General features: G+C 26.9%; 1 protein-coding gene across 1 annotated transcript in view; it reads right to left on the bottom strand.

Moving 5' to 3' along the window:
* Positions 1–21030, bottom strand: part of LOC142326865 (uncharacterized) — a 434477-nt gene extending 413447 nt beyond the window's left edge. The window contains exon 1 of the mRNA XM_075369599.1: positions 20905–21030. The gene's annotated coding sequence lies outside the window, so the exon portion shown is untranslated. The remainder of the gene's footprint in view (positions 1–20904) is intronic.
* Between the last annotated feature and the right edge of the window lie 684 nt (positions 21031–21714).

The following is a 21714-nucleotide window of genomic DNA, read 5'->3' as shown; positions in this document are numbered from 1 at the left end:
ACGTAGATTGGAATATAATGTTCAGCGTTTTAAAAAAATTAGGGTTCAAATACAGAGATAGAAGAACAATTGCTAACATGTACAGGAACCAAACAGCAACAATAACAATTGAAGAACATAAGAAAGAAGCCCTAATAAGAAAGGGAGTCCGACAAGGATGTTCCCTATCTCCGTTACTATTTAATCTTTACATGGAACTAGCAATTAATGATGTGAAAGAACAATTTAGATTCGGAGTAACAGTACAAGGTGAAAAGATAAAGATGCTACGATTTGCTGATGATATAGTAATTCTAGCCGAGAGTAAAAAGGATTTAGAAGAAACAATGAACGGCATAGATGAAGTCCTACGCAAGAACTATCGCATGAAAATAAACAAGAACAAAACAAAAGTAATGAAATGTAGTAGAAATAACAAAGATGGACCACTGAATGTGAAAATAGGAGGAGAAAAGATTATGGAGGTAGAAGAATTTTGTTATTTGGGAAGTAAAATTACTAAAGATGGACGAAGCAGGAGCGATATAAAATGCCGAATAGCACAAGCTAAACGAGCCTTCAGTAAGAAATATAATTTGTTTACATCAAAAATTAATTTAAATGTCAGGAAAAGATTTTTGAAAGTGTATGTTTGGAGTGTCGCTTTATATGGAAGCGAAACTTGGACAATCGGAATATCTGAGAAGAAAAGAATAGAAGCTTTTGAAATGTGGTGCTATAGGAGAATGTTAAAAATCAGATGGGTGGATAAAGTGACAAATGAAGAGGTATTGCGGCAAATAGATGAAGAAAGAAGCATTTGGAAAAATATAGTTAAAAGAAGAGACAGACTTATAGGCCACATACTAAGGCATCCTGGAATAGTCGCTTTAATATTGGAAGGACAGGTAGAAGGGAAAAATTGTGTAGGCAGGCCACGTTTGGAGTATGTAAAACAAATTGTTGGGGATGTAGGATGTAGAGGGTATACTGAAATGAAACGACTAGCACTAGATAGGGAATCTTGGAGAGCTGCATCAAACCAGTCAAATGACTGAAGACAAAAAAAAAAAAAAAGGAAATAATACTTTAAATGATGAAAATTCAAATAGAAATATTTCAAATAGAAAATTTTATTTTTAAATAACTTAACTTTACAGTAAAGTTAGACTGTAATAAGTTAAACATGTAAATCGAATCTTCCTCATTGTGATTTAACTTCAATTAAATATAAACGAATACATATTACATTATATCACTATATAATTAAATGCTGTTAAAATTTTTATATCTTGTTAATTTTTATAAACATGAAATTCAAGACATAAAACTTTAGAAATAATCAAATTATATTTAAAAAAACAAATGCTGTAATAAATTTCTAAGTTCAAAAATACTATAAATTAAATTTCATGTAAGTGTATATATGAGAATTATTTGTAAAGTGAAAATCATTTACACACATTACCAAATCCAAGCTGCCGCTTTGGAATGCAACCTGATCGGGAATGTGTAACGTATCTCTGATGCTGACAGTTAGTTGAGTGCGTTCGAGTGTATCAAACGTTATTTTAAGTACATTTCATTAATAATGTCAATCGATTGTGAAGTAGAATCAGTGTTTTGTTTTTAAAACAAAAATACATCTGTCGCGCTGAAATTCATTGACACTTAGTTTAAGTGTGCGGCGAAGGTGAAATGAATGAGTCGAATATGTGAAAATAAATATTTCATTAATTCAGAAAAAAATTTCTTTTTATAAAAAAATGTTCATGATTTGGACTCTACTTGTTACAGAATTTTTTTGGAACCAAAAGGCAGATGTTTTACTGATTATCTTAGTCATGAAAAAACTATTGATACAGAAACATAGTGCAAACCCTTAAAAAGGTTACGGCGGCAATACAACATTGCTTAAAATGAAAAGTTTCGATGGTAGGAAAAAGTATTGGACCATTCCCCGTACAGTGTAGATTAGACGCAATCTAATTTTCATAATTTCAAAAAAATTAAAGGATTTTAAGTGGAAAATGCATGTAGATTAAATAATGACGTCTAACAAACTGACAAATATGGTTCAAGAATCAAGCGGGAGGATTCTTTAACGATGGGATCTCCAAATTTGTCTTCCGAACTCAATAATGCTTGGATGTCGTCAATGTGAATTGTTATGCTGTAAGTAATAAAAAATAAAATAAAATACATAATAAGTTAAAAGCAAATTTTCGTTATAAAAACCAATTTTGAATTAAAATAAATTATCCGTTTATGAGAAAACGAGTCCTACTTAAAAAAAATGAACCTAATATGTACCAATATAAATTAGATGTAACTGAATCAGATATATCACATACAGAATGTTCTGTAGTATTATGTACCACCTGGAAAAACTTACTTAGGACTACAAAAGGAACTTCTTGTACAAAATACAAAAAAGAATTATCGAAATCGGTTTATTTTTAAAGATTAAAGTGAACTCCCCTTTTTTAAAAGTGTTCAAAATATGAATTGCAGTACAAGAAATACTCACTCATTTTTTATTTATGAATTTAATAAATAAGACTTAAGATTTTTCTACTAACTTAGATCCTAAATAATTTTTAAATTACTCAATATTCTGTAATGAAATTTATGTTTTACCTTCGAATTTATTGTTTAAGATTTTGCTTTCCCGACGAATACAGACAGAATAGCATTATTAAGGGGGAAATTATATGTCATGTCAAAAATGGGGTATCGGGTTTTTCCAAATCTTTACTATTTAGAGTCAATTTAGCTCATCCAGATTAAAAAATACATAAGAATGTGGTTATACATAAATATATACATATATTTATACATGTATGTGCTACATACATATATTATATATATATAATATATGTATGTAGCTTTTTCCCTTATACCTCAGGATTGACCGAAGCGATTTTCCTTCAAATTTGGGTCAGAAATTTCTATATATGGGACAAACATATTATATTTTTTCGTTAAGGGGGCAATTCATCCCTCCTTAACAAGAATTGTTTTTATGTCTGCCTTTATCGCGAAATTGTTTTTTTGAAAAAAAAATAGAAAATTTTCTTAAATAAAATTTGTTACTTACAATGCATATGTAAATACAAAAAGGTTTTTACAAAAAATCAACCCCTACCTAATAAAGTTGAAATAGTTTTGGTCTTTTGCTCTTTATTTCTTTAAAAATATTTAAAAAATTATAATTAAAATAATTTTTAAAATTAAAACCCCGGACCTTTAAATTATATGCAGAAAAAAATTTGAAATTATTTTTTGTTATTTTAATCTTTATTAAACGGGTGTTAAATTAAGGGAAAATTTTACTTCAGCAAATTTTTTAAGCTTAATTTAAATATGAATATTTTTTTTTTTAAATTCTTAGATTTTATTGCCACCTCTAATGTTTGTATACCTTTTTTTTGGTTTTTGCTCTAACTCTTTTAATTTTTATTACTAATACGTGAGAATTTCATATAAAACTTTGCCAGTTGGGTTTTTAGTTAAATATGTATAATAATTAATTCTCCATCATGGTTTAGTTTACGGGTAATAAGATAAAATTTATTCTTATTTATATATTAATTATTTTAGGTTGTAACTAAACCATCTTTTTTAAGTAACTCATTGAGCCTTTCTATATTACGATATTATTTTTAATGATTAAATATCTATTTTGTGTTTTATTTTCAAGTAATAAAATTCATATTAATGGATTTGAAACAATTTAGGGAAACCTAGTTTTATTTGATTTTTGTTCTAAGTAAAACTGTTTATTCTGCTGATAATCTCTGAGATGGCGTTATAGCGTCTCTGTTATTCATCTGAAAGGTCCGTATTCGAGTCCTGGTCAGGCATTTTTTTCACACGCTACAAGATATCCATTTGATTTATCATCCATCGGCAGTTGTTATAGGGTGCCAGCTGAGTAAAACGGAATATAGAGAAATTCCTGTTAGGCTTTCTTTTTTGCAAGTTCGATTATAAACAATCAACAGATCTTTTTATTGTTCCGAGGGAACAGATTGTGATAGATATTTAACTTCGTCAGAAAAAAGTAATTATTTTGGCAAAATTATTTCAAAGTATTCTTTTATAATGCTGTTACACCCTTCTAGCAATACTAGTGGAGTATTGCTATATATTATTAAAGTATATTATATTAAATAATAAAATTAAACAAAGTAAAGTAAGATATGGAAAAAACAATGAATAAAATGTTAATATTACAATACATTATCGAAAAATACGAAAATAAAAGACTAAAAAATAAATAAAAAGAATTTCAAAGAATTCTTGTGTATATTTTTGTATATGTATATGAAAAGAAAGATGGAGAAATTAAAAAAAAATATATTAAAATGCAGTGATTGAAGGTTTGCATTTGAAAAAACAATATTTATGATAAGAGCATCATAATAAAAGTATAAATAAGAATGATTAATATAAATATTATAATAAAAACAAATTAAAAAAAACTGAAATTTCAACCAGTCCGTTTAAAGGGAAAAATCATCTCGTTTAACGAATCAAATTATATCAGTCAGAAAATTTCAACGATAAAAGTAGTGAACTTAAATGATAACCAAGCAACTTCAGTCATTAACTTATTTCTCATTCTACGAAAAATAATGGCAGTAAAAGATTTTAATTAATAATCATAACAATAATAATAAGTATGAAAATACTTATGTATATAATAATTTATTGTATACAGTATTAACGGCTACCAGCAGCTTCACCAGCGTACTTGACGTGTAGTTTGAGTTCATCGACGCTCGTTTGATTTTCAGTGCAGCTCTTAATGCTGCTTTAAATTCAGCTTGCGAGTTTTTACAGTCTGCCACTAAGAAAGTGAGATCGATAATGAGGTGGAAAACGGGTGAGAAGGACATAGATGAAATGATGACACACTCACAATGAGGTAAAGATGTGTACCAATTTCAAGTGTGATTGTTAATTATTTCTGAACTAAGAAGTCTCTTCGAGCCAGAGAATTTGCATGTTGTAGCACATTTGATAGGCTTTCAGATAATAATTTTCCACAATTGTCATTTCCTCGCCATTTTTGAGATATTTTCGAAAAACCGCGAAGCTGAGCATTAGAATTTTTCTTAAGAGATGGGAAATGGGTTGAGGGTAGTTTTTTTTAAATGAAATGTAGATAACAATTTTCGTGTTGTTTGGAACTGTTAGAATGAAAAATTTCATCATCGGAATAAAACTGCAGATCTGTACAAAAGACAAGACACGCACATTATTCTTTGTATAAATGTATAGATTATTGTGCTTGATGTTAATGAATTAAATAAAAATTGTTAAGTGCAGTTTTGGAAGGTGCGTAGTACTTTTTTTTAAAGAAGAAGAAGTAAACTTTTATTAATTTTAAAAGTTTTCTACTCACGAATACGATATTTAAGCTCGCACAAAAATAAGGCTGGTTCAATCATGAAATTTCCTTTTTACTAATGGAAAATTGCTTTAGGGCAGTTCAAGAAAACCTTCTAATTTATTTCCTCTTCAAAACCAATTCATTTCATTTCACCTTAATTTTTATTTTATTGCACGAGTTTCTTTTTTAACTTTTTTTTATTATACTTATAACTTTTTTTTAATAATATACATTGATAATAAAATATATTTTACGTCTATTTTTAGTATGAATATATATATATATATATATATATATATATATTAAATTTAACCTTTTAAATGAGAGACACAAACTAAGCTTCACTCACACACACAAACAGTGAGTGAGTGCGGGCGGGCGTAGGTCTTATAAAGAAAATGTGTATTTCTGTATATATGTGACCTAGTTTCATTAAAATTAAATTCTGTGTAACGGATAAATAATTAATCATTTTTCAAATCATAACACAATTATAAATTGTATAGTGACACATATGCTATCCCAAGGATAAAGAAAATCTCTAAAAATTATTTTAAAAATACTATGCAAATAGAAATTTAAATACGAAAAGAAAATACAAATATAAAACCAAAAGAAAACCACTCGATTTTAACCAATAAAAATATCAGTTGTGAAAAATATTATGGACACAAGCACGCAATGATAATAGAAATAAATAAATAATTTTTTTTAAAATATCAATTTTTAAGGTGTTAAATTTAAGTACAATGTTAAAATTAAGTTTATCTAATTACGAGTAATAATTTTTTTTCTTTTAAGAAAAGAGATTTTTTTTAAAGATAAAGTTTTTAGGTAATTTATTAGAAATGATGGTAGCGAAAATATAATGTCAAAAAAAATTTAATTTCAGTTTCAATAAAAGAATCGCGTATATTTTTTTCTTATTGATAGCATGATACTTGATCAATTTAAGTTTTTTCCTGTTTTTTATTTGTATTTTTTTGTTATGGATTGCTTTAAAAATGGGTTCCCTCTCTTACGGCTCCAACCTGAAACGGTAAATCTGAAGCGCACCTGAAATTCCTATGAGAATACTAATCATTTCAAATAATCTGAAACTAAAACAATCGCATAATTTTTAGCACTGTCTTTTCTTTTTCCTGTTTAGCCTCCGGTAACTACCGTTCAGATAATACTTCAGAGGATGAATGAGGATGATATGCATGTGTGTGAATGAAGGTGTAGTAGTTTTGTACATTCTCAGTACGACCATTTCTGAGATGTGTGGTTAATTGAAAACCCAACCACCAAAGAACACCGATATCCACGATCTAGCATTCAAGTCCGCGTAAAAATAACTGCCTTTACTAGGACTTGAACGCTGGAACTCTCGACTTCCAAATCAGCTGATTTGGGAAGACGCGTTCACCACTAGACCAACCCGGTGAGTTAAGTTAATTGTTTTGTTACAGTATAATTCAAAATCGCACACGCTTCGATTTTCTGACACCTATGTTTATATTATTCCGCGTTTTTTTACCATAAGGCGTTACAATTTTTTTTTCTAGAACTTCATTCCATTTCTTAAATTTATGTTTAACCGAAGTAGGTAACTTTTCTACACGTAAGCTCTTTTAGTTTAATCACGTCTGCTGACATCACTGTACGTTTGTAATTTTATTATCTAAGTAACAAAATTGCTATGAATTCCGGTATATGTATTGAAATTTAATATTTAATCCCTCAATATCCTTCTTTCAGTAGTATTTCGTTCATTTTTTTAGTTTTATATTGAATTTCCAATTTTATTACTTTCTTATTGAATTATTCACCATTTAATTAATCCACATAATAACCTACTTCTAACATATTCTATTTCAATCAAACACAAGAATTTGATTAGTGAATCTTAATATGCTACTTTTTTGTTTCTAGGCTCTTCCAACAACCTCTGAAGTTTTTTTTAGTTCTTTTATATTTTTTTCTAGCGGTTGTTTAAGACATTTTAACACTGTAAAGAGCTACTTTTTTTTTAACAAACCTATTATCTATTAAGTTGGATAAGCTGTATAATGAAATACATGGACATAGTCGATATGTCAAAAAAGTAGCTTTATGGAATCCAAAATTCTGATTTTTCCTAAATCTTATACTTTTCTGTCAAGAAATTACGTCAAGAAATTAAAAAATAATATAGCGTTCGTTCATATGGCAAGAGAATGAGCGTAATCTTTTTAAAAAAACTCGATTGTAGTATTTTTGTGACGTAACCAGTTTTTAAAGGAAATCAAACATATATTTTTTTCTTTTAAAAGAATTTTTCATGTTATAAAAGATAACTTTGATCTTTGGTAAAATCATAAATAAAAGTTTTTATATTATTAATTATAATTTTTTTTTTTTAAATTACAAATTTTTCTCTTTTAATTTACCTCTAATTTCTAGTTTTTTAACCATTATACATTAATTATGAAATTTAAAAAAATAAAAATTAACTCTTGTCAGTTAATAACATTGTTAAATGTTCTCAATAATTATTATTAGCTAACTTTTAAAACTTATATTTAGTTTCTATTTTGTTCTAACTAAACTTTTTAATTAGTTTAATTTCGCGTTATTTTAACCTCCTGACATTTTATAATTAATAAATATTACATTACATACTTACATTCCACTGATAACTTTTTAGTTGTAATAACTATAATTAATCTCTCACTATCATTAAATAAAAAATAAAATAAAATAATTTTTTAATAGGCTGAGAAATTTAATAAGTTCTCTTTCTTTTCTCTTTCCAGTTCTTTACATTTTCTTCCATTATCTCTTTTACGTACTTTAATTTCTATTGTATTTGAGTTCATGTTACAAAATTATTTAGTTTAAACTTTTAATGAAATTCTCAATTAATCTATATTTTATAAAATAAAACGTCAACTTTTTTGAGATATTTTTATAATTAAATACAGAAAAAAGCTGGCAGAATGACAACTCTGGCATCTGAAGGCTTAATCCTGAACAGATTATTACTTAGGAAGAAAATTATTATTCTCACAACCATTAGGATAACGAATGCGTCGGGGGTCTAGACGGACTGACTAGACGGTCGGGCAAACAAAGTGAACCCTAACCGTCTAGTGCACAGTACCTTCTCAGGTGTTACGAATAGAACCTTTTTAATATTCAAGCGTTACAATTTTTCTGATTTCTTAAAATAGAATTCTGTAAGTCAAAATTAATGTCAATTTAATATATATTACGTCGTTTTACTTTATTGTTTAAATTATTGTCAGGAGTATTCTGTTCTTAACACTTGAGGAAGGTACTATACCGAAACAGCCGTTGTGATTTTTTAAATAAATTTTGTGAAAATATAACAATTTTATTTTGTTATGTTGAATTTTTATCACGTAACGGCTTCAACCACCTGTTATTCGTATTTTTGTTTATTTGGCCTAATTTTTAATGGAAATTTACCAGTATTTTAGGAATCAACAAAATTATTTACTTGTAATACTTTCCTGTAAGAGAAATACTGAAAACATAATCTGCATGATACATATTTTAATTGTTTAAATTGTATACAATATTTGAATATAATACTGAATTCATAAAATTAAAATAAAATCATAACAGTAGCAATATAAATAAGAAAATATTAAATTTTCAACAGTTTTAAGCTTAGTTTAGTGCAAATAATAGAAATTGTATTTTTTATTCACGATTTTTCCATGACTTCAATAGATTAAACTTTTTTATCAACCTTTGTAGTGTATTTATACAATTAAATAATTCTCAGATAGTTTGAAGTTAAAATAAACCATAAGAGATTTATTAGAGCTTACTTACTAATAAATATACCACAATCTACGATATAAAACTAATCTGTAATCCCTCCTCGTTTTTCTCAGTATTAGCTTTTAGATTAAGTGTTATTTTTATTTTAAAGTTTTAATCTTACATAATCTGTTAAAATAAGTATCTAAGTTTTTCTACTTCAAAAATCGAAAAACTAACAACTTTAAACATAAACTAGCATACCAGTCGCGTTTTCCTCCGTGCTATGTAATTTCTTGCATTTACCGTCGCGATCAATGCTTTTTTTATTTTATGTTTTTTAGTCAAATAAACGGAGTCAGGTGCAGCCAGTTGCATCGCACATAAAATAACAGCGGCTGTGTGTGTGACCGCCGTGCTGTGCACCGCCTAACCCTTAAAAACGAAATTTAAAAAAACCCGAAAATGATTTTTAGATATTTATCTGAAGAATATTTGCAAGACCCAATCTTATTCACATGAGTACTACACACATCAAAAATCAGGCTATCTGCATTTTTACCGAGAAATTCAGTAAAAATAGTAAATTCATTGTTACTCCATTTTAACCTTTTAAACTCGGAATTTCAAAAAATATTTTTCTTAGTAAGCACTTAGAAGAAGAAGAATATGTATTTAAATTTTCATCAATTTATCTTTCTTTAGTTTTTGCTGAACGTTGATGAATCAGTCAGTCAGAACAAATTGCCTCATAAGTTCAGACAAAAATTGATTATTAAAAAATGTTATTGTCTTTACAATAGTAAATCTAAGTTTATAATAATAAATTCAAAGGCGAAACAGGATTTTTAATAAGTTATAAAATCGTTTTATTTCTAATATTAGTTTCATAAATGAAACCAATTTATCTGCATAAATACGGCTGTTTCATAAATTTATTATATTATAATGTTAAATCATTTTTGTTGCCAAATTTTGAATTAAGGACTGTTGTAACATCTAGTTGTACACCTCCCCTCTTTTTAATTGTAATCGACTGGACCAAAAGTGTTAAAAAAAACTCAAAATCCAAAAGTTTGGATTTTGAACTTTTTCTTAGCTGCAGTAATAAGCCCTTTTTGATAGCTTTTCATTGATATATCATAAGTAGTACTTATTTTCATTGCTTCCAGAGTTACAGTCAAATAAAAATGTAATTAATGAAATATCTTGATCTTACAAGGGAAAGGCACTTCGGTTCGAATCTTCATTTCCTTTTTTTCATAACTTTTTTTTTTTTAATTTAAATATATTGATTTGTTAACCACTAATTAATATATTATATATTATCTAATAATATATTAATTATTAACCTCTAATTGTAAAAAAGTTTTACAATAAATAATAATTCTATAATAACAATAAAAAAATATATGAAAAAAATCAGAAGTTATTAGTGAAATAAAATTTTATGTACTCTTAAAAATGTGTATATCTAATTTAATAGGCTGACAAGGAATTCAAGTGGTGTCCACATCAGATTTCTTAAATGGGAATTATTTTGGAAAAAATCAAAAAATCATGTTCACTATCTTTAGGGTATAGTTACTGGGGCTAATTTAACATACTCGGTTATTTTGAACATTATAAAAAAATGGAAGTTCTATAAAAAATGAAATATTAACTAAATATTTTATATAAACACATTAAAAGAAAAATTCGTTTAACAAATCCGTTATTCTTTTTATGACTCAAGTATGTATAAATTTACTGCAATAATCACAGACGGTTTGAACGCGTTATAAATTTAGTTAAAACAAAAAACGTGGATGTTTCATTAATCAATAACTTGCTGCTTTATAAATTTATAAAAAAACATGCACATATATAATAATCTATTTATTAATATTTGTTGATTATTCTTTAAGTTCTATTACATCCGGATTTGTTTGATTTTTATTTTAGCTGCACAATTTCTACACTGCTTGCTGAATATTGTCATATAATTTGGTTGTATTTTTATATTTTATAACCGGATGACTTACCTCTAATAGATAACTAAATTTTATATCAATTGTCCTCCTCTATGAATCATGAGACTTTGCCGTTGGTGAGGGGGCTTGAGTGCTCAGGGATACAGAGTAGCTGGACCGAATGTGCAACCATATCGGAGAGGTATCTGTTGAGAGCCAGACTAAGGAATGATTCCTGAAAGAGGGCAGCAGCTCTTACAGTAGTTGTTAAGGGCGTGAGTCAGAATGAATTAAACGGCCATATCAACATCACTCAGTCCTCTGAGTACTGCGCAGCTGAAAGCAATGGAAAACTACAGCTGCTTTCTTTCCAAGAAAATGTGGCTCTCTGCATTTTCATATAGCAATGATGGAGGCGCCTTCCTTGGTAAAATATTCCGGAGGTAAACTAGTCCCCCGTTCGGATCTCCGGGTGGGGACTACTAAGGAAGGGGTCACCAGAAAATTAAAACATTCTACGAGTCGGAGCGTGGAATGTTAGAAGTTTAAAAAAGGTTGGTAGGCTAGAAAATTTAAAAAGGGAAATGAATAGGATAAATGTGGATGTAGTAGGAATTAGTGAGGTTCGGTGGGAAGAGGAAGGCGACTTTTGGTCAGGTGATTTTAGAATAATTAACTCAGCTTCAAATAATGGACAGGCAGGAGTAGGTTTCATAATGAACAAGAAGATAGGGAAGAGAATAGAGAAATGAATTAGAAAAAAGTGTTATAGAGGAAGAAGAGGAAGTTGAGGAGGATGAAATGGGAGAAACAATACTGAGATCTGAATTTAAGAGATCATTAAAAGATTTAAATGGCAGAAAGGCTCCTGGAATAGACGGAATACCTGTAGAATTACTGCGCAGTGCAAGTGAGGAAGCGATTGATAGATTATACAAACTGGTGTGTAATATTTATGAAAAAGGGGAATTTCCGTCAGACTTCAAAAAAAGTGTATAGTCATGATACCAAAGAAAGCAGGGGCAGATAAATGTGAAGAATATAGAACAATTAGTTTAATTAGTTAGGCATCAAAAATCTTAACTAGAAAGCTATACAGAAGAATTGAGAGGTGAGTAGAAGAAGTGTTAGGAGAAGACCAATTTGGTTTCAGGAAAAGTATAGGGACAAGGGAAGCAATTTTAGGCCTCAGATTAATAGTAGAAGGAAGATTAAAGAAAAACAAACCAACATACTTGGCGTTTATAGACTTAGAAAAGGCATTCGATAAAGTAGACTGGAATAAAATGTTCAGCATTTTTTAAAAATTAGGGTTCAAATACAGAGATAGAAGAACAATTGCTAACATGTACAGGAACCAAACAGCAACAGTAACAATTGAAGAACATAAGAAAGAAGCCGTAATAAGAAAGGGAGTCCGACAAGGATGTTCCCTATCTCCGTTACCTTTTAAACTTTGCATGGAACTAGCAGTTAATGATGTTAAAGAACAATTTAGATTCGGAGTAACAGTACAAGGTGAAAAGATAAAGGTGCTACGATTTGCTGATGATATAGTAATTCTAGCCGAGAGTAAAAAGGATTTAGAAGAAACAATGAACGGCATAGATGAAGTCCTACGCAAGAACTATCACATGAAAATAAACAAGAACAAAACAAAAGTAATGAAATGTAGTAGAAATAACAAATATGGACCACTGAATGTGAAAATAGGAGGAGAAAAGATTATGGAGGTAGAAGAATTTTGTTATTTGGGAAGTAGAATTACTTAAGATGGACGAAGCAGGAGCGATATAAAATGCCGAATAGCACAAGCGAAACGAGCCTTCAGTAAGAAATATAATTTTTTTACGTCAAAAATTAATTTAAATGTCAGGAAAAGATTTTTGAAAGTATATGTTTGGAGTGTCGCTTTATATGGAAGTGAAACTTGGACAATCGGAGTATCTGAGAAGAAAAGATTAGAAGCTTTTGAAATGTGGTGCTATAGGAGAATGTTAAAAATCAGATGGGTGGATAAAGTGACAAATGAAGAGGTATTGCGGCAAATAGATGAAGAAAGAAGCATTTGGAAAAATATAGTTAAAAGAAGAGACAGACTTATAGGCATCCTACTAAGGCATCCTGGAATAGTCGCTTTAATATTGGAAGGACAGAAGGAAAAAATTGTGTAAGCAGGCCACGTTTGGAATATGTAAAACAAATTGTTAGGGATGTAGGATGTAGAGGGTATACTGAAATGAAACGACTAGCACTAGATAGGGAATCTTGGAGAGCTGCATCAAACCAGTCAAATGACTGAAGACAAAAAAAAAATATCAATGTAATTACTTGCTTTTCTTAAATAGCGAAATTTATAATCAATAAATAGTTTCCAACCACATAGTTTATTTTATTTTTTGTATTTTATTGCTGATTCTCTGGAGTTACGGTAACCGATATATTAATTGGCTTCAGGCCACCAATTTTACAATGATTTATATCAAATCATTTAAAAAATGTTAAATCTTAAATTCAGTTATGAACACTAAGGAACCTTGAATTATAAAATTAATTTTATAAAAATGCTGAAATAATTTTAATTAAAAAAAAAAAGCATGTAACATTTAGTAACGTATTCTAATCCACTAAATGATCACGTATTAAAAACTATTTTAATGAGAAATAACTTCATCTTAAAGTAGAAGAATATATAATGATAATTCTAACCTTGGGCGATGTTCAAGTCAAGAAGTATGATTTTAATTTGGTAATTTTTTTTTTCACAAAAAGCGTAAAATTTTCAATAAATATATATATATATATTTAGTGACCGTTTAAAACAAATTACTAATCACCCAGTTACAAATTTTGTTTAAATTGATTATAAAACAAGATTAATAATTTTTATGAGTAGTAAAATATATTTTCTTAAAAAAAATAATAAATCAAAGTATACTTCAAGAATGCACGAAATAGTTGGTAAAAATACGTAATACTTTGCATTAAATATTAAAGGTTTTTTAATTTGTACAAAATTAAAACACAGTGTAATTTTCAGCTTATTCAAAAATTAGAAATGTATAAAAGTATTAACAAAGCATTATTTTTTACTTTATTGTGTAAACGCACAACTATAGTTTCTTAATTCGTAAGCAGGCAAGCCAAGACGCCTGGCATCTTGATAAAAATACCGAGAGTGTAGAAAAATAACGTACAGGGAAAAGATGTAACGGTGATGTCATAAGGTTCTTTAGAATCTGGAATTAGATTTTTTTCCTTTTTGCTTGTAAAACCAGTTTTTTTAATTTCTACATGAAAATACTTTGGATATCAGAATGGCATTCACGTTATACATCATACTCATATCATATTAAACCGTACTAAGCAACGAAGATAACAAATTTTAAGAAATTGCAGGTCGTCTGTATAGACCACGAAAGTTTTATTTTTGTAAATTTACTGCTTAAGTTACAAAAACAATAAACTTACGATGGGGTTACTAGAAGATTCTCCTCTACAAATTAATGAAAAAGGTTGGTTAATATAATCAATCATTAAGTAAAAACGAAAAATTAAATTAGCTTGAACAAATATAAAAAAAGGATTGTTTAATTAAACTTAGAAAGAATATCTTTTTTCTAAATTTGTAAAAAACAAAAATTTTTTTTTTTCTATAATAATTATAAGTTAAGATTGTAAAATGGAATATTTAGTTTATTGATTTTCGTACTTTGCCACTATAGGAATTTTAAAATTACAAGTTTGAATTTTTATACGTAAAAATATTTTGGTTTTACTTTAACTTTATTCTCGAATCGTCAAACTATAATTATATTTTTTCATTACACTTTCATTACACAGAAAAAGTACTTTTTTTAAGATAACGTAACATTATTTTTGTTGCGTTTAATAAAAATGTAATCTCTATACCGAAGATTTTATATTTTGAATCCGTTTTCTAAAGTTTTCTGTAAATGACTTAATTTTGTAAAATATAATGTATTTTTAATTTATTTTTACTTCATGAATCTGGAAAATATAAACCACTGTAAGTTATGAAAAAAAGAAAGATAGCTCTGATTAATTTTCGTTTTCCACTGCCAATTTTTTTTTTTTTTTACTTAGTTCTGTTTATTTAGTTTAAGATTAATAACAATTAAAATTTATACAGAAAAACTATTTCTATTTATCAGTTTATTTCTGTTTACAATTTTTTATTCAGTTTTTTACATAGGAAGCAGTTTACTGCTTCCTATAAAAAGCTTTAGCTTTTTATAGGAAGATGAAACATGAAATTTTTATCGTGTGAAAATATTTTATGCTTGACGGGGATGGAGATTTAAAACCATAAACTTACGAATGTAAGCTAGATACGCTCTCACTGAGCAGTGAAGTCGGTGAAAAATGTTTAAATTTATTAAATGTAAATTAAAATAGTTTTTATTTTTTTAACCTCCGGACCAACGTTAACCATTGCTTCAGAGGATGAAATGAATGATTTGTAGCGTGTGTGAAAAATGTTATGTCTGACCGGGATTCGAACGCGGGACCTTCGGATGAAAGGCCGAGACGCTACCACTTGCTCTACGCAGGCCGGCCCAAAAAAATAAAAATAAAAATCTTCTGAATTAATTTTGTATCTCCTATAAACAGCGTTGAATTATTTTTTGAACAAAGCCATACAAAATTCATAATTTATTTTTTTTACGGCGATGATAACTAAACTCTTTTTTAATTCAGCTTTTCAGTAATAGGTGGTTTGAAAAAGTTTTTTTTTTAATTTAATCGTTGTTGCATTAATTGATGTGGGGCATTCCTGATCACCTTTGTGATGTAGATTTTCTTCCGAGAAAATTCTTCTTTTATACTTTTTATTCGTTTTTAAAGATTATAAAACAGAATATAAGGTCCTAAAATTACAAAAAATATTTTTGTAATTATACACATCTGAAGCTTATATTTTCGTGAATGTTGGCGTACTTATCTCGGTGGGAGAACCTTAGACACAGAATTGGACATGTTAGAATATCTTTTAGGATGTCAGCCTCATTATTAAGGTGACTAAGGCGCTTGTCCATGCTTTACAGCTTAATTATAATACAGCTTTTGTCTAAAAGTTTGATTGTTAAAATTAAGAGCGCAACGTGATACAGATTACCTTGCCTTCGCCATCGGTAACATTAAGTTCTGTTTTAACATAAAAGTTATTGCTTAAGAATCATTTTTCTTTGCTACTTTGTTATGAATTAATAATGAAAAATTATTTATTTTTCATTAAATTTTTTTTTTCTATCAATTGCTTTCCTTTCTTAACTCAAAATAAAGATTTATTTATTATTGCAGCAAGTTCAAAACTATTCATCCTTTTTATCAAAAATTTGATAACTTAAGATGGCATCGCTTGTAGCTGAAACGTTTCAGCTTTGAATTATTATTAGACAAGTGCATCCTCTTAATGTTTCTAAGATTACATTGAAATTATAAACGCGCCTCATTGACTCCTTGATCACACCGCATTCTAAGATCAGTATTAACGTACAGATTCTAATCGTCATAAGGTAATTTCATCACGAACTTTAATGCTTTACAATCATTATTTTAAATATATAATTATAATAAAATAAAATTAGTATTTTTTTCTAAACATTTACTCCAGAATGTGATATAATATTAACATTCATTGTTGTAAAATAACACTTAGGAAGAAAACCTTTAATTACTAATCTATATATTTTAAAAGTAAAGTTAATGGATTTTTTATTAATGAATTTAAAACAACAATAATTGAAATATCAATTTTGAATCTTTTCTATTAAATTATATAATCTATATCCAAATTCAATATCCCAAAACGTTTATAGGAAAAAAATGTTTCTACATATTTTATTCAACTTATATATGTAGAAACATTTTTTCCTTATATGTAATATTTTCATTACGTTTATTGTTTGGAAGAATTGACCTTCAATTTAGAACATAGGCAAGAGCTAAATAATAATTAATACTCGGAAAAAATTAAGTAACACTAAAATTTAAGGAACATAATATACAATAAAAAAATATGTAAATAGTAATAAAAAAGGTAATACAATTAAAGATAATAATAATAACTATAAATTTAAATTTAAATTTACAAATATCCATGAATATGATGATAATTACATTGTCGTACTTTGCACGTTGCCCAATTTTATAAATATTCCAATTAAAATGCACGCGTTTAGAGTTTGGCTAATAAAAAATATTATTTAATAAAAAAAATTTCAAAGGTTTTCCATTGTACCACTTTCAGTAATTTTTTAAATCGCGTTACAAGTAATCAATTTTAATGTACCTTATAGTCTACTAATGTCATTTGTCTACTATTTAGTTTTATTTTTACTAAAACATAAGGACTCATAGTTTTATTACATACAGTATAGTAACTATTACAAAACTGTTAATTATAGTTGATTGAAAACAATAAATAAATAATGACTGCTTCATTATAATAAAATAGCTGTATTATAAATAGAACTATCGATGAGTGTTTTTGGGTGGTGTACTCTTTGAATATATATATATATATATATATATATATATATATATATATATATATATGAATATAATTTTTGAAAAATATCTTATGATACAGATTTAATTAACTTTTGTTGTGCATATTATTACAATGGTTCTTCTATTAAATGCAAACCATAATTATAATAATAAATCGAGAAATAAATAACGATTAGGTAATGGGGAAAAAATAACTTACATAATTGTATCACTATAGAAATAATATCAATTAAAATACAATAATAATGACATTAAAATTGTTATATTCATTAAAAGACTATTATAAAAGCTTGTCGGAATTAATTATTATTTGTATTCGTACTGTTTTTTTCATATCATTATAATTTGTTTCTTGAATTAAAATTAGACTCATTTGTTCTTTATATTCCACTTTGTATAAAACTCCAATTGATGAATAAATAATATGTAAATTATACGTACATATAGGTCAATTAATTTAATTAATATTATAGAAAATCGATAAATTTTTTAAACTATTACACAAACTATACAAAAAATTGTAATCGAATTTCTTTCAGTAATTTTTATTCCATAATAAATAAAAATGGAATAACTTAGCCGGCTAGCCGTTCAAGTTATGAAATCCATTTTTTTAATTCAACCATTTTAAGATCTAAAATGTTGGAACAGTGCCGAGCTCAATCCACAGAACTTCAAATAAAATCAAATGGAAACTACAAAAAATTTAAAAAGTCTAATAGTATCTCCATTACTTGAAATAAATATAAATGTAACAGCTCACACTGTCGGAAAACTTTAAACTCCGCATAGAAGAAAAGAAAATAAGTAATTTTGAAGAAACGACAAATCTGAGAAAATCCCTAGATGAATTACAGCAAGAGGTTAATACAAGTAGGAGTCAAGAAAAGGGCGCAAATGATTGACATATTAACAGAAGTCATTCTATATTCAATTGCTGTACTTTTAATTGTAGCAAGTTTGGAAAAGATCAAAAATACAAAGCAACAGCCCCGCCATTCAACTTTGAGTAAGTCCTCCACAATTATAAGAATAATCTGTTTTTGTTTTTTTGTATATTATTTAATTACGAATCATAAAATGAGAAATAGATACTTTTATATAAAAAATGTTGGAAAAATAAATTTATAATTTTAGTTATTGTTTTTCAATAAAAAGGAATTATTTTAACATAAAGATATTGTATCTTAAAAAAAATTAATTAAGAGTTTTAAATTAGGAAATGTTTATTATTATTTTGAAAGCTCCCATACTCAAGGGGAAGCATTTGGGTAAAATTAAATTTTAAGATATTAATCCTTAAGTAGGAATAATAAATTTAAAAAAGGAATTTTTAATTTTTATTTAAAAAAAAAGATTAAGCATCATTCTAGTAAATAAACGAAGTTGTAATTTTCTAAAAAGGGGTTGAGATTTTTTACTAATTTTTCTTTAAACAAATATTAAAGAATAAAAGCTATCAAAGAGTTAAGATTTCTACATTTTAAATGCACAAGATAACTTGTGAGATGAAGTTAAATAAATTAAATTAAAATAAATTTAAAAAAAAGATTTTTAAAAAAACTAAAAATAACATCTTTTGCTATCATAGACCATTTGGATTGGCAAAAAATTGTATAATTGATTGAAGGTCTATTGATGTAGAAAATATAGATGCAAAAAACTAACATTAACTCCTTTTTTGAAGCAAGGTATAGCTAAAAAAGAAAAAAATATATATATAATAATTTTTTGGGAAGGGAGTGAATATTGAATAAAAAGTTTTGTTAATTTGTGATCTTGATTCAACTTTTGTAAGAAAACGTTTTTGCTAAAGCGCCCCAGTAAAGATTTGAAATTTTTATTTAGGCCAAAACACTTTCAACTCTTAATCCAATTTTTGAAAAATGTAGTACATTTTTTGCTCCCAAAGCTAGTACCTATCCACCATGTTTTAAGAAAATCGGTCAACCGGGTACAAAGTAATAAGATCAAATACAGACCAACATGTTCATACAAACATCCGTCGGATAAAAATAAAGTCTTCGGAAGTGTTGTAATAAAAAACATTTTTGCAGATTATTTACAATTAATTTAAATCCATTGTTTTTTGTTAAACATTTTTTTAAATATCTTTTAAAGGCACAAAACTTAAAAAAGAACAATTTAATTTTTTTTATTTACCAATTTATATATTTCCCCGTTTAGTTATAGTTGTTATAGCGGCATATATTAGTATAGCTACGAAAGTAAAAATGAACTAAAATTAGAGAATTTTTATATTATTTTATTGTCATCAAAATATAATTAAAAGTATGAATTATGTTATGCTTCAAGTGAACATTTACTTGTTCTTTGTTTATATTTAGGTGGGTATTATAATAGTTGGAGACTAAAAATAAGACATTCAAGAAATTAAAGTACCTTTTATATTCATACTAACATAAAGCTCCCCTAAATCACTTTATTAAAAAAATTTTTTTTTTAATTTATTTAATAAATAATCTTTATAAAATCATTTATCTTCCTCACCCCCTCTAAATCAACCATAATTGTAATTGTATCTTTAAATTTAATCATTAATGTTATTTAAAGAAAAATTTAAAAAAATTATTTTCATTTACATATTTTCTATGTTATTTCTGCCTTCATTGAATGTTCGTGTTTTATGCGGAATAAATATATATCTGTACGTTTATTCGTGTAAAAAAAAAACGAACTGTGTTTTAGTATTTTATGTAACATATTTAACCGAAATAAAATTTTAATTAAGAAATAATTAAAATTAAATGATAACAAAATTAAATTTGTATCCTTAACATCTTACGAACATCAAGTAAATTACTTTTTTTGCAAAAAACATCTTTTCTTTGTATGGAAATTAATGTAAGCTAAATATATTGAAATACATAAAATCTGTTTACACTAATTCGGGCGTTTTATCATTTAACTTGTGTTAAAATTTCAAAGGATAAAATTTATCAAGATTATTTTGTTTTATTTATAAACAATTTTTTTAGTTTTTAAGACTTCGTTTTAGTTTCTGGATTTGAACAGTGAATTTTTTTTTGTAGTTGTTGAATAATTGCGAGAGTATTTTTTTGCAACATATATATATATATATATCACAATTTGCAGTTTATTACGTCCACAACAAAGATTCATAAAGATATCAAAATTAAAAAAAGTAAAAATAATAATAAATAAACTAGAAAGTAGGTTTAAGATAAGTAGCCAACTATATTTAAAAACAAATTTAAAAAATATACAAAACGAATAAAAATTCTCTTATTTTATTACCTTCATAAATTATTTCATTCCTTGCCATATCAGGCTATTAAATATTTATTACACAAAAAACCGAATTTATATATAAAACGCGAATAGTTTTTTTTTTTTAAATAACCCTTTCAATGTCCCAGTCAGCTACCCTTAAAGCGCGCCAGACGACTAAGCGTTACTCTCTCATAACAGGGATGTATTATATATTTCCCACTTCAACACAAAACTTCCCCTTTTGTTCATCAATTTCCCTTATTTATCGGAAAATCTTTTTTAAAACTTATTTTCTTATAAATTATAATTTAATAATTTTAATGTAATATTTATTTTAAGGAAGTAATTTTACGATTTTAATTTATGATTTATGATGACGTATTCTAAGTAATTAAATTATCTCATAAAGGAAAATATATCGCTTTGGTGATTTTTTAGCAGTATCGTGGATTAGCTGTTATGATAACTATTATGTAAAATTTATTTAGATAAATAGTTTATTTTTTTTTTGTATTATCAAATTTATGGTGTAATATGGTTGTAAGTTTTAGATAAACGTACAACAACAGCATTTATGGTCCGCCTGAACAATGGAATGTAAAAAATCTCAAATTTGAATTATAGTACAGTATATTTTGAATAATTGTAATCTTTTTAAAACAATAAAAATTGATATAATAACTTAATAGGTTTTTTGTGTTTTTTTTTCGTAAATATAATTGAATATAAAAATGGTTTAAATAAACGTAAGTACTCTTCTGTACTAATTTCTCTCACCTTTTTCAATAATTTTACACTATACAGGTATATAAACATGTCCTATATAGGAAATTA

The sequence above is a fragment of the Lycorma delicatula genome, chromosome 6 (genome assembly GCF_047948215.1).
Source record: "Lycorma delicatula isolate Av1 chromosome 6, ASM4794821v1, whole genome shotgun sequence".
Classification (NCBI taxonomy): domain Eukaryota; kingdom Metazoa; phylum Arthropoda; class Insecta; order Hemiptera; family Fulgoridae; genus Lycorma; species Lycorma delicatula.
The sequence above is the reverse complement of the archived record's forward strand: the minus strand, read 5'-3'. Positions and strand labels throughout refer to the sequence as shown.